The sequence below is a fragment of the Alligator mississippiensis genome, chromosome 11, assembly GCF_030867095.1.
Source record: "Alligator mississippiensis isolate rAllMis1 chromosome 11, rAllMis1, whole genome shotgun sequence".
Classification (NCBI taxonomy): Eukaryota; Metazoa; Chordata; order Crocodylia; family Alligatoridae; genus Alligator; species Alligator mississippiensis.
Genome location: NC_081834.1, coordinates 52,072,874 through 52,085,601, shown reverse-complemented (window position 1 = coordinate 52,085,601; position 12,728 = coordinate 52,072,874). Strand labels below are relative to the sequence as shown.

Sequence of the window (12,728 nt, the reverse complement as noted above, 5' to 3'; positions counted from 1 at the left end):
ATACCAGTTACATCAGGATTAATAATGGACAGATGTATAGACCTCTTACATGTACACCATGATCTAAAGGATTGATGGTTGCCTACCTGTAGCTATCACAGCATAACTCGCATAGTGAGTGACTATTAAAGAACCTTAGCACTCATTGGAAGGGGAGCAAGCAATCGTTTGTTTACCTCTACCAAAAGAATACCCCAGGGTGAATATGAACAGATGAAACCTAAGCTGGTTTAATTAAATTAAGTTTAACCTGGTTTCCTGGAGAGGTACTTCTCTACAAGTTGTTTAATATGTAGGGTCAAAACCATGTTTTGAGGTGTTAGCAGAATTCACAGGGGTTACCAGGTATTACCTGACAGGTGTCATGATGGAACTAATGAAAAAAACTGCTATTCGATTGGTTCACCCACCAGTTACTGGCACAGAGCTCAGACTATGCAACACCTGCTGCAATGCCCTCTGCTTGAAGGCATATGCACAATGAAAGACCTCGGAAAGTGCAATTGGGCACAAGCATGTGTAACAAAGGGCATGTCTACATGTCACACTTCATTGGTGTAGGAATGTACTATGGTGATGTCGCAACCACGTGGGTCTACACATGACCAGCAGCTACTTTGCTGTAGTGGCAAGCTCCCCTATTATAAAGTGCCACTACGGCAAAGTAGCAGTTAAAAATAACCATGCACCATGCATACAGCGCAGTATGGGTGGTTATTGTGCCGTGCTCTAGTACTTCAAAAAAGGAAATACTGAAGAAGCAAAAGGAAGTAGTAAAGCACGGCACAGTAACCACCTGTACTACTACCTCAACTTTGCAGCTACATAAATGAGCCCTTTGTGGATGTTTTAAGTCAGGGGATTGGTTGGTGTGCCTACCAAAGCTGTTGTGTCAGTATGGCCAGCAACCATGGAGTTCATGCCACCACCGCTCATCCTGCTTTTCTCATTGCCAACTGTTGCTGAATTTAGCAATCAACAGCAATGGAAATCCAGACGTTTATTGGCAGCTAAGGAGGGGAGGGGGAGATGCAGGTCGTGGTGGCAATAACTGACACAGTGGCTCCAGCTGTTGTGGTGACAAGACTCAAACACCAAATAGTTGCCTGCTGTGGGGCATATCTGACTGGTGGGATATCTGTTGGACATCTGTAATCTAGGGAAAATATTTGTTGATAGTGTGGTATTGTTGAAGATGATCTCTTGTTCAGTCGTTTAATTTGTCTGAATCATCAATAATGCCTTTCTTTAGCTGGAATTTCTGATATGACCTGTTATTGCTGCCTTTCATATAGGAGAACATGTGTCCAAAAACAGTCCTCCATCCTCTTCTCCCCACACAGACTCCAAAAAATAGAACTGAGAGTTTCAAAGAGCTGCAGCACTAATTTCTCATTTCACATCTTGCCCGGTGTTCTTGCTATCAAAAAGTGTCCCCTTTCACTATATAGAACAAGGAATCTACCTTGACACATCTATTAATGGGAAATAACAACTGCTGAGAAGGCAGATATTATATTTATTTTTAAAAGCTTCAAAGAACAAGTGTTCTTTGCTCCGAGGACCCAAAGCTCAACAGGTACATACTACATGACAGTCACTTCATATTTTTATTAAATGACCTTATAATGCCTGGGATATTGTAAAAACCACCATTTTCCTGACACTTTTTTGAAGGCCTCTTTAACTTCTTTGTTTCTCAGGCTATAAACCAGGGGGTTGACCAGAGGCGTCAGAATTGTGTAGACAACAGAGAACATTTTGTTCAGGATTCTCGGTGCAGCAGTATCTGGTAACATGTAGACAATGATTAGCGTCCCATAGTAAAGCATAACCACAATGAGGTGAGTGGAGCAGGTGGAAAAAGCCTTTTGCCTCCCTGTACTGCCAGGGATTCCCACAATGGTAATGATGATGCAGATGTAGGATGACACGGTTAATACCAATGGAACTAGCAATAAAATGGAAGAGCATAGAAAACCAACAATTTTCATCACATGGAGATCACTGCAGGACAGGTTCATTATCAGAGTGAAATCGCAGAAGAAACCGTCAATTTGGTTCGGACCACAGAAATGTAATTGTGACATCAGTATTATTACTATGGAAATAGCCAGAAAGCCACTGATCCAAGACCCCACTGCTAACTGTATGCACAACGTATCATTCATAAGGGCACCATAATGAAGGGGTTTACATACTGCTAAATACCGATCGTAAGACATCAGGGATAAGAGATAACATTCTGAACACACCAGAGAAGCAATGAAATAAAATTGTACAATGCAACCGCTCACAGAAATGGTTCTGTCTTTACTTAGCAAACTGTCCAGCAACCTGGCAAGATGGTGGAGGTGTAGCAGGTCTCCAGGCAAGCCAAATTGTCCAGGAAGAAATACATGGGAGTGTGAAGGTGATGATCAGCCACAACTAGCACAACAATGAGGGTGTTCCCAGCCATAGTCCCAATGTAGATCACTAGAAATAGCAAGAAGAGAAAAATCTGCAGTGCCTGGAGCTCCCCAAATCCCAGGAGGATGAATGTTGTGACAGAAGTTTGATTTTCCCAGTTTGTGTTTTCCATGAACGCTAGGGAAAATTCAGAGATTGACAGAAGTTAGGGGTTGTAAGGGGCCTCATGCGATCATCGAGTCCAGCCCCTGCTTTGGGCAGGAAAGACTGCTGGGGTCAAATAACCTGAGCAAGGTGTGCGTCCAGTCTCCTTTTGAAGAACTGCAGTGTAAGTGCCTGCATCACCCCCGCTGGGAGTCTGTTCCAGAGCCTGGTCTCACGAACCGTGAAGAAGTTTTTCCTTATATCCCATCTGAAACCTCCTTCTAGGAGTTTATGACTGTTGTGCCTGGTTTTTCCTGGGGCGCTTTGGTGAATAATTGTTCACCTACCCCCTGATGCTTTCCCCTGATTTTTTTTGTAAGCTGCCATCAAATCCCTCCTAAGTCTTCTCTTTTGTAGGCTGAACAGTCCCGTATCTGTCAGCCTTGCCTCCTATGGCTTGTTCTTCCGGTTTCTAACCATATGAGTGGCTCTTCTCCAGACTCTGTCAAGCTTCTCTACATCCTTTAAGTGTGGCAGCCAAAACTGGATGCAGTACATAAATGAATGTATAGAATTTAAGACAGCATCAACATACTATATCTGTAAATATTTGCATATCCAGGGTTTCCTATTGATTTCTAATGCTCTTTTTCTTCATATCTGTGAGTCTGTACTTATAAAAGTTTCTCTGGAATTCCAAAAATCAACCAAGTTGCTGCAACTTAGTATTGCTGCTGTTTTTCTCTAGTCTACCTCTGTAGATACCATGTTTCTCTACCTTTCTGCCATATGCGTGTTTGGAGACAACTTAAATCCATTGTGAATACTAGAAAATTTTGCACAACTTCCACTCTTAAGCAATATTAGACAAATTATCAAGGACAGATAACCCTATTTATTTCCCATTAAATATCAGTTTCCATAGCTTCAGTTGGTACGTATCGGCAAAACCGAAACAACTTCCAAGGCTTGTATTAATTCACTCCAATTGATTTTATGAGTGCTATATTGATTTACATCAGCTGATGAGCTGCACCACTAAATAGATGGCCCTTAGTTTTTAAAAATGATACGGCTTAGATCTTTTGTAGATTTTTTTTTGGCTGTAAGTATAAATATAACAACAAACAACCCAGGCTAAAACATGCAAACCAAGGGTAGTTGTACCATCATCTTTAAAGATCAAGCAACTCATGCTTGAATTCCAGCTTTCTAGTTCAAAACCCTATAAAATTTACCCTTCTAAATAGTTTCATAGGCCCTGGGGCTCATGAACTATCATTGCTATTACATATATTTTGGTTGGAAAAGAATGCTTTCCTGATGCTTTTGGTTAAGGTGAGAATTTTTTTGTCATTGATACAGGTACATCCAAAAACCAGAAAATACCTCATGTTTTCCTATAGCTTGGGCTTTTCAAAGGAGGCTAAGGAAGTTTGGCACCCCAGGTAAATTTTTCAAAGGGGAGAAGGCCCAGATCCTCAAAGGTTTTTAGGCACCCAACTCCCATTTCTCCTGAGGGAATTTAACTTCTTAAGTACCTTTATGGCTCTGGGACTAGAATCCACCTGCCTAAATTCTCCTGCCCATAATGATTCAAAATTTTCAGAAATCACTTCTTCAAAATTCTGTGTAAATTTCTGCCCTCCAGGCTCTTATTAAGTTTTTACAGGTTTACTGAATGGGGGGGGGGGAGGGGGGAATACACACACACACACACACACACACACACACACACACACACACACACATGTTGAACCTTAACTGTGTTTTCATTTAAATAGAGGGAAAGGTAATTCTGGAAATTTTCTTTATACAAGTGCAACCCAAATGCCAATATTATTTTGACTCAAAAAATTTAAAACAGGATTCTGGGTGATTTGAGGACCAAAAATAATTAGCATTTTTCCTTTTCCCCCCTTCTCTCTCTCTCTCTCTCACTCTCTTTCTTTTAAATTATAGGTTTTGATAAAAAAAAAAAAGTAATTGAAACATACAAAAGGTGAAACACTTTAGACTTCTAATTTGAAATACCTGAAAACATTTCAAACCTGGATTACTCCAAGCCACATAAAAATCACCCAAAGAGCTAATATTTTAAGTAAAGACAATATTATTTAAGAGTTTCTAACCAACAGATTTCAAGTAAAAAAATACATTAAATGGAATGGGAGAGAGAGATTAAAAAAAAAAATGTTAGGTTTTCTCAGCTCTAATGATTCTAATTATATCTGCAATACCTGGGGAGATCTAGATTTTTTTACTGTAATCTGTTGGTTAGAAACTCTGCAATACCTAACACCTGTGTATCACCACATACATCCACCATTCTCACTTGGAAAAAAGAAGGGTTTCAGAGGGAAAATTACAGAGATTAAGAAAGAAAGATTCCCTGAGATACGCCAACAAGCATAAGCAGGTACCGGTTTGTCAGGGGAGAATTCTTCATTGAGAAGATGGGACTGATAAAGACCAATCAGTATGTTTCATACTGAATCATAGACAATGAGGGATGGAAGGGACTTCAGGAGGTCACATCTAGTCCAACCCCCTGCTCCAAGCAGGACTGTCCCCAACTACATCATCCCATCCAGTTTCATCCCCTGTAGCATCCCAAATCAGAGGCAAAATGTGTTTTAGCTTCTGGACAAGGCATTCACATACCTGTGTGTCCAATGTAACACTTTCATTCAGAGTTCCGGCCCAAGATGCAGGATCTGTAGCCTGTGCTTTGTCAAACAATTTAGGATTTTCAATAGAGAGGTCTGTTTCTTCTTTATAGCACTCCTTTTTTGTTGATCTTCTTGGTATATTTTGCCTTGTCTCTTTTACCAAAGGACAAATGACATACTTGCTTTCTTCATTTATTTATTCTCTGAGGAGATGAGGTATCCCTTGGCATTTCAGGTGCTTGGGGTATTTTCACATGGTGAAAAGGGAGCATTTATAATTTATGTATTCAAGGACATATAAGGAGTAATCTTAATGGTGGAGACTTTCTATCCCCAAACAGGAAATTCATGCCGAGAAGAAAACGTCAACTCATTCTCGTAGATAAGATGAGCAACATCGTCCTGCCTTTGCCACTTGCTTGTCCACCATCATGGTGTCAATAATACTGAAGCATCTCCATTTTTAAACAGCTTGATCATGATAGGCAGACAAGGTTCCTTGGGTGAATTTGATATCTTTTATTAGACCAACCCAAACAGTTGGAGAATAGTTATTAAGCAAGCTTTCGGGTTCGGGTTCATAACTGCTCAGTTATGGTATATGATGAATAAATTGACATTTGCAATCCTGTGTGATAAATTCTCAGCATGTCCCATAGGGCCTGCACAAAGGTGACTTAGCATGGATGGACTATCGGTACAGCAGTAGCCTTTAATCAAATAGTCTCAATAATGTTTACAAAGCCCTTCTGTAGGTCTAGCAGAAGCAGCTATTTTTTCTCTGTTTTGCTTCTGTATTGTCTCTGGCCTTACTGAGAGCCACAAAGATGAACCTGTTGTTACATACTTGGTGTACTCCTTAAGCTGGTCTTTCTTTGCCCATCATCTTGTCCTACATGGTCATAGTCTCCACTGTCCTCAAAATGCCTTCCACTGAGAAAGCAGGCACAAAACTTTATCCCCATGTTTTTCACTCCCTATTGTGGTTTCCCTCTTCCTATGGGACTGTTTTATGGAATCCATATCAGCCCATTCTAAGGATGGAGAACAATTCCTCTCCTTGATATTGCCAGTTCTGACTCCACAGTTTAACCCCATTATTTACAGCTTTTGGAACAAGGAGATGATATCTTCTGTCAAAAGAAAGAAAAATAAGAAAGGAAGAGTTTTATTAGGCAATCTTTATGTGATGAGTTTCTTATCACTGTGAGGATGTTGAATACTGTTATATTTAGCTTTGTCTTAAATTCATTAAAGTGTCTCTTCTTCCCCAGAATATGAAAGAAATGTTCAAAGTCAGTAGAGCAGGGGCAGGCAAAATACAGCCCGCGGGCCAGATCCAGCCCACCAAGCACTTTCATCTAGCCCATGGACCCCACCAACAAATTGTGCCCCACAAGGGTGGGGTCAAGATGACCATGTGTACACCACCTCCCCAACATACCCTATTGCTTTGCTCCCACCCTCATGGGTGGAAGGGCCCTGCATATGGCTAGTGGGCAGCTTCTGTGCTGGGCTGCTGCTGTAGCACCCAGGGACCTGCTCCACTTCGCTGGTCTTCTTCTGGCTCCAGGCAGCAGCCAGGGAAGCAGTGGGGGCAAGGCTGCAGCTGGGGGGGAGCACAGAGTGTGGGGATAGTAGCAGCATGGAGCCTGGAGTATTTGGGGGGGGGGCAAGGGGAGGGACTTGCAGTGGTAACGGTCAGGGGTTAGGGATGAGACTTCTAGTCCCAAGATGGTGACAAGAGGCAGGGCAACTGTCAAGGGGTGGGTGGGGCTACCCATGCGGCCTTTGACAGCTCACCAAAACTCGTTAAGTCACCCTCCACCCAAAATAATTGGCCACCCCTGCAATAGAGATAGTTCTCCTTTTCCTTACAATAATGTAAAGAGTAGTATATTGATTTATAACACTACCCTACCCCAAAAAGGCTCAGATGGTGCATCTACATGAGATGTTACTGTGAATTAGCCTAATTTCATAGATTTCATAGACATTAGGGCTGGAAGGGACCTCGGAAGATCATCGAGTCCAGCCCCCTGCCAAAGGGCAGGAAGTCAGCTGGGGTCATAGGATCCCAGCAAGATAAGCATCCAGTTTGCTCTTGAAGATGTTCAAGAGCAATAATAACCCTGTGCAGTGGAGTGTCACAGCAAAACCCATGCTAATAGCCTACTGTTCAGTTTTACTAAACTAATGCACAGTAAATGTCACTAAATAACCATGCATTGGCACTATTGTGCAGTAACTGGAGGTACTTCTCATTTAATTAGTACTTTATTAGAGGAAGTACTAAACTAAATGTAATGTGCAGTATCTAGAATGCATTAATGAATATGTAGACGCGCATAGGGTGGCTTACAATAGAGACAAGGTAAGTCATAAAAACAGGTACAATATTCAAACAAAATAACGAATGAGAAAACAATACCCTAAAAATTAACCTCATCTACTAAAAGTCTGCCTAAATCAGGTATTACAACACTTCCAAAAGATGTCCAGGTTTGGGTATGATGATTAGGTCTCAAGGGGGAGGGAGCTCCAAAGCCAGGAGTAACTACTGAAAGTGACCTCCTGAGTTTGTTCAGAGTGTACTTTCTGTGAACAAACTAGGCAAGGAGATAAACCCTGCAGGAAGCTGCCCTTGACTAACCATGGGTTCATACTGAAATGTAAGGGAGGAGGTAGTCTCTTAGGTTTGTAGGGCCTACACCATGATAGATCAGAAACAGACCCCTGAATATAGCCCAGAAAATTATTGGTGTAATGTGCTCCTGGCAACCCAGCTCTGTCAGAAGCTGCAGTTTCTGAATAGGCTTCCAGGGCAGCTACCACATACAATATAATGCAGTAATCTAGCCTTGAGGTTGTGAAGGCATGATGAATGATGGTGGCCAGATCCAAATCTGAAAAAATGGTGTCACAGATGGAGCTGGTGGAAGCCACTGCCACCACCTGAAGATTCAGGTATCCAGAAGTGTATCCAAAAGCCTCCCAAGGCTGTGACTGAGAGTGACAAGAGGGGGCCAAACTGTGTCCAGGATAGGTGTCCTTATATCCCACCCCACCCCACCCAAGTCATGAGGTCTGCTCATCACTATCACCTCTGTCTTGTCAACTTCAATGGCTAACCTACACCCAATATCTAACTACACTCAGGCCCTGGGTAAGGACTGAGACTCTAGGGCTTTTGGTCAAATGAAAAAGTGTGACAGGTTTGGGTGTCATCAGTATTTTGATGGTACCTTACTCCAAATCTCCATGTGATCTTGGCTGGATGTGTTCAAATCAGCGGGCCCATTTGAACTTCATTCAAGGGTGCGGAAGGAATTGGCCAGTTTGAGCACTCGTGGTGCTCCAGTCAGGTCCCAGAGGACTGGAAAAGGGCCAGTGTGGTCCCTATGTTCAAGAGGGGAGGAGGGAGGAACCAGGAAACTATAGGCCAGTTAGTCTCACCTCTATCCTTGGGAAAAATCTGGAAAAAAATCATTAAGGATCACATTTGTGGGAGCCCACCAGGGGAAATATTGTTGAAAGGAAATCAGCACAGATGAATTCCTAGACTTTAAGAAGGGCTTCAATATGATATCTCATTCTATTTTCATAAATAACCTGACAGGCTGTGAGGTAGATGATTACAGCCGCCAAATGTACGAACAGCAGCGCCTTTAAAGTGGTACAAAAGGGCATTTAAGCCACTTTAAAGGCCAACTTTGCGGTATGTACAAAGGCCCCAAAAGTCTAGGTTATGGTCACCTAAGGGGCCCGTTTGGTCAGAAGCTGGTCCCTGGGCAGCCATGAGAAGGAGTTTTTTTAGCTAATGGCCTTTGCTCCCAGTATGGCAAAAGCATCTTCCCTCCACTGTTCTTCACTCATTTTTTTTCTGGTGTTTATATTAGTGACTCATTTTCAAAAGGAGATGAGTCTAAGAAAGTTGCACTTGAGCTATGATGGAGCAAGTAATCTGCTGGCGGATCATGGATAGTCAGGTTCAAACCTTGCCTGGCTGAGGCAGGGCCAGAATGCAGGACTTCACCTTGGTAGGCCTCTAGCCCTACACATACCCCTTTTCTGTTGTCATCTCTGAGTCCAGTCATCCTGGGTTTTGGCCAACTCCATTTTTGGGCATTGATGCCACCACAAGGGGCAAGTGCATAGGCCTCATCTACTACCGAGCATTCCCAATCTGTATGACTACATTAAATAGTTGTACATATGTACATAGGGCTATGCACCCGGGAATAAAATGCTGACCTTTGTGTAAGTGGCATTTTTGGCACTTAGGTCACACACACACACACACACACAGATTGATTGAATTTTTATATTTACAACCTGCCTTTCCCAACCAAGCTGCAGGGTGGCTTACAATAAGAATCAATAAGTCTAATATAAGTGGCTTGATGAATTGATTCTTAATCTGCTTTCTTAGGCTGCCGCTTATTATTTAAATGCAACCTTATTGATTATTAATTGTACACTAGTTTAAGCATATATTATTCATTACTCAGGATTTTGTTAGGCCTGTAGTCTGAATTGGTCAGTGTGATCTGTCAGTCCCTGACCGTATCCACAGCCTACAGAATCACAGAGAGGAAGACAAAGTTAGCTGTATTCTAAAATTCTGTTAATTATGTTGGGGAAAATCCATCAGTAGTGTAAATCATTGTAACTAACTGGACAGCATAGTGGTCAATTGACAGCAATGGGGTTTATTACTGAACCACGAAGAAGATCACGCGGCTGATGCAACTGCCTGTAATAGTGCTGTCATTATTTCCTTCGTCTTCCATGTGTGCTGGCTTCCCTGTTGATCCCACATGAGACACCAGACTGGTACCTCAGCCATGTTCCTGGTATAAAGTGTTCAACACAGAGTATTTCAAAGGAATCGTTCTATTTTTGAGCCAGGATAAATGGGCTAGGCCCCTATAAATATAGTAGCAAATCTCATGATTTATCCTACTGCTTTTCCTAGAGGGTTTGGGAGACAGAAACAATTTTTTTACTTGTATGTGTCCAAAAGCTTCAGGCCCAGGGAAACCCTCTGCACTCAGCAGAAGGATTTCAGGTAAGTTTTGTTCTACTTTCTGTGTTCATAGATTCATAGATGTTAGGGTCGGAAGGGACCTCAATAGATCATCAAGTCCGACCCCCTGCATAAGCAGGAAAGAGTGCTGGGTCTAAATGACCTCAGCTAGATACTCGTCTAACCTCCTCTTGAAGACCCCCAGGGTAGGGGAGAGCACCACCTCCCTTGGGAGCCCGTTCCAGACCTTGGCCACTCGAACTGTGAAGAAGTTCTTCCTAATGTCCAGTCTGAATCTGCTGTCTGCTAGCTTGTGGCCATTGTTTCTTGTAACCCCCGGGGGCGCCTTGGTGAATAAATCCTCACCAATTCCCTTCTGTGCCCCCGTGATGAACTTATAGGCAGCCACAAGGTCGCCTCTCAACCTTCTCTTGCGGAGGCTGAAAAGGTCCAGTTTCTCTAGTCTCTCCTCGTAGGGCTTGGTCTGCAGGCCCTTGACCATACGAGCTGCCCTTCGCTGTACCCTCTCCAGGTTATCCGCATCCTTCTTGAAGTGTGGCACCCAGAATTGCACGCAGTACTCCAACTGCGGTCTGACCAACGCCCTATAGAGGGGAAGTATCACCTCCCTGGACCTATTTGTCATGCATCTGCTGATGCACGATAAAGTGCCATTGGCTTTTCTGATGGCTTCGTCACACTGCCAGCTCATGTTCAACTTGGAGTCCACTAGGACTCCAAGATCCCTTTCCACCTCTGTGCCACCCAGCAGGTCATTCCCTAGGCTGTAGGTGTGCTGGACATTTTTCCTCCCTAGGTGCAGCACTTTGCATTTCTCCTTGTTGAACTGTATCCTGTTGTTTTCTGCCCACTTGTCCAGCCTATCCAGGTCTGCCTGCAGCTGTTCCCTGCCCTCCGGCGTGTCCACTTCTCCCCATAGCTTTGTGTCATCTGCAAACTTGGACAGAGTACATTTCACTCCCACGTCCAAGTCGCTGATGAAGACATTAAAGAGTATCGGTCCAAGGACCGAACCCTGCGGGACCCCACTGCCCACACCCTTCCAGGTCGAGACCGACCCATCTACCACGACTCTTTGGGTGCGACCCTCCAGCCAATTCGCCACCCACCGGACTGTGCAGTCATCCACATCACAGCCTCTTAATTTGTTCACCAGTATGGGGTGGGATACCGTATCGAAGGCCTTCCTGAAGTCCAGGTATACGACATCCACCCCTCCTCCTGTGTCCAGGCATTTTGTAACCTGGTCATAGAAAGAGACTAGGTTGGTCAGGCACGATCTGCCCACCACAAACCCATGCTGGTTTCCCCTCAGCATAATTTGTCCTGCCGGGCTCTCACAAATGTGAGCCTTGATAATTTTTTCAAATACTTTACCAAGGATGGAGGTGAGACTGACTGGCCTATAGTTGCCTGGGTCCTCCTTCCTCCCCTTTTTGAAAATGGGGACCACGTTAGCCCTTTTCCAGTCCTCCGGGACTTGGCCCGTGCGCCACGAGCATTCGAATATTCCCGCCAGTGGCTCTGCAATGACGTCGGCCAGTGCCTTCAGCACCCTGGGATGGAACCCATCCGGGCCTGCCGACTTAAAGGCATCCAGTTCTTCCAAGTGACTCTGCACCACCTCAGGATCTACGCATGGAAGTCTGGCGCCTTGCTGCTGCCTCTCTACAAACCCAGTGAGAGACTTGTCGTGCCCCTCGCTTAGGAACACTGAGGCAAAGAACTCGTTGAGGAGTTCAGCCTTGTCCCCTCTATCTGTCACCAATTGCTTCTGCCCATTTAGCAGGGGTCCTATTCCTCCCTGGGCCTTCCTTTTACTCCCTATGTATCTAAAAAACAATTTCTTGTTGTCCTTTACTTGGGTTGCCATCCTCAGCTCCGTGGTAGCTTTGGCCCGCCTAACTGCCTCCCTACAAGCACGAGCAGAGGAGGTATATTCATCTTTAGTGATCTCACCCTGTTTCCACTTTTTATGTGCTCCCCTTTTGGCCCTTAGGCTGCCCTGGATTTCTCTGGTCAGCCATGGAAGCCTCCTGGCCCCTTTCCCTCTTTTGCCTCGCTCGGGGATCGTCTTGCTTTGTGCCCAAAGGATCGTTTCCTTTAGGCACAGCCACCCTTCTTGGGCACCCATCCCATCAAAACTCCTACTCTGCAGTGCTTCCTTGACTAATCGCCTGAGTGCAATGAGATCAGCTTTCCTAAAGTCTAGCACTTTCACCCTACTAGTTACCTTACCCACTCGACGTCTTATGTTGAATTCTATCATAAGGTGATCACTGTCTCCCAGATAGCTACCGATTTGGAGGTCCCCTATCATGTCATCTCCCGTTGCCAATACCAGATCCAGTATGGCATTCCCCCTAGTGGGACCATACACTTCCTGTGTCAGGTGGAGGTCCTGTACACAAGTTAGAAACCTGCGTGAGCGATGGGACCTTGCTGTCTGC

General features: G+C 44.1%; 1 pseudogene; it reads right to left on the bottom strand.

The window, feature by feature from the left end:
* Positions 1 to 1,613: 1,613 nt before the first annotated feature.
* On the bottom strand, positions 1,614 to 2,700 carry LOC132243666 (olfactory receptor 6B1-like; annotated as a pseudogene).
* Positions 2,701 to 12,728: the final 10,028 nt, after the last annotated feature.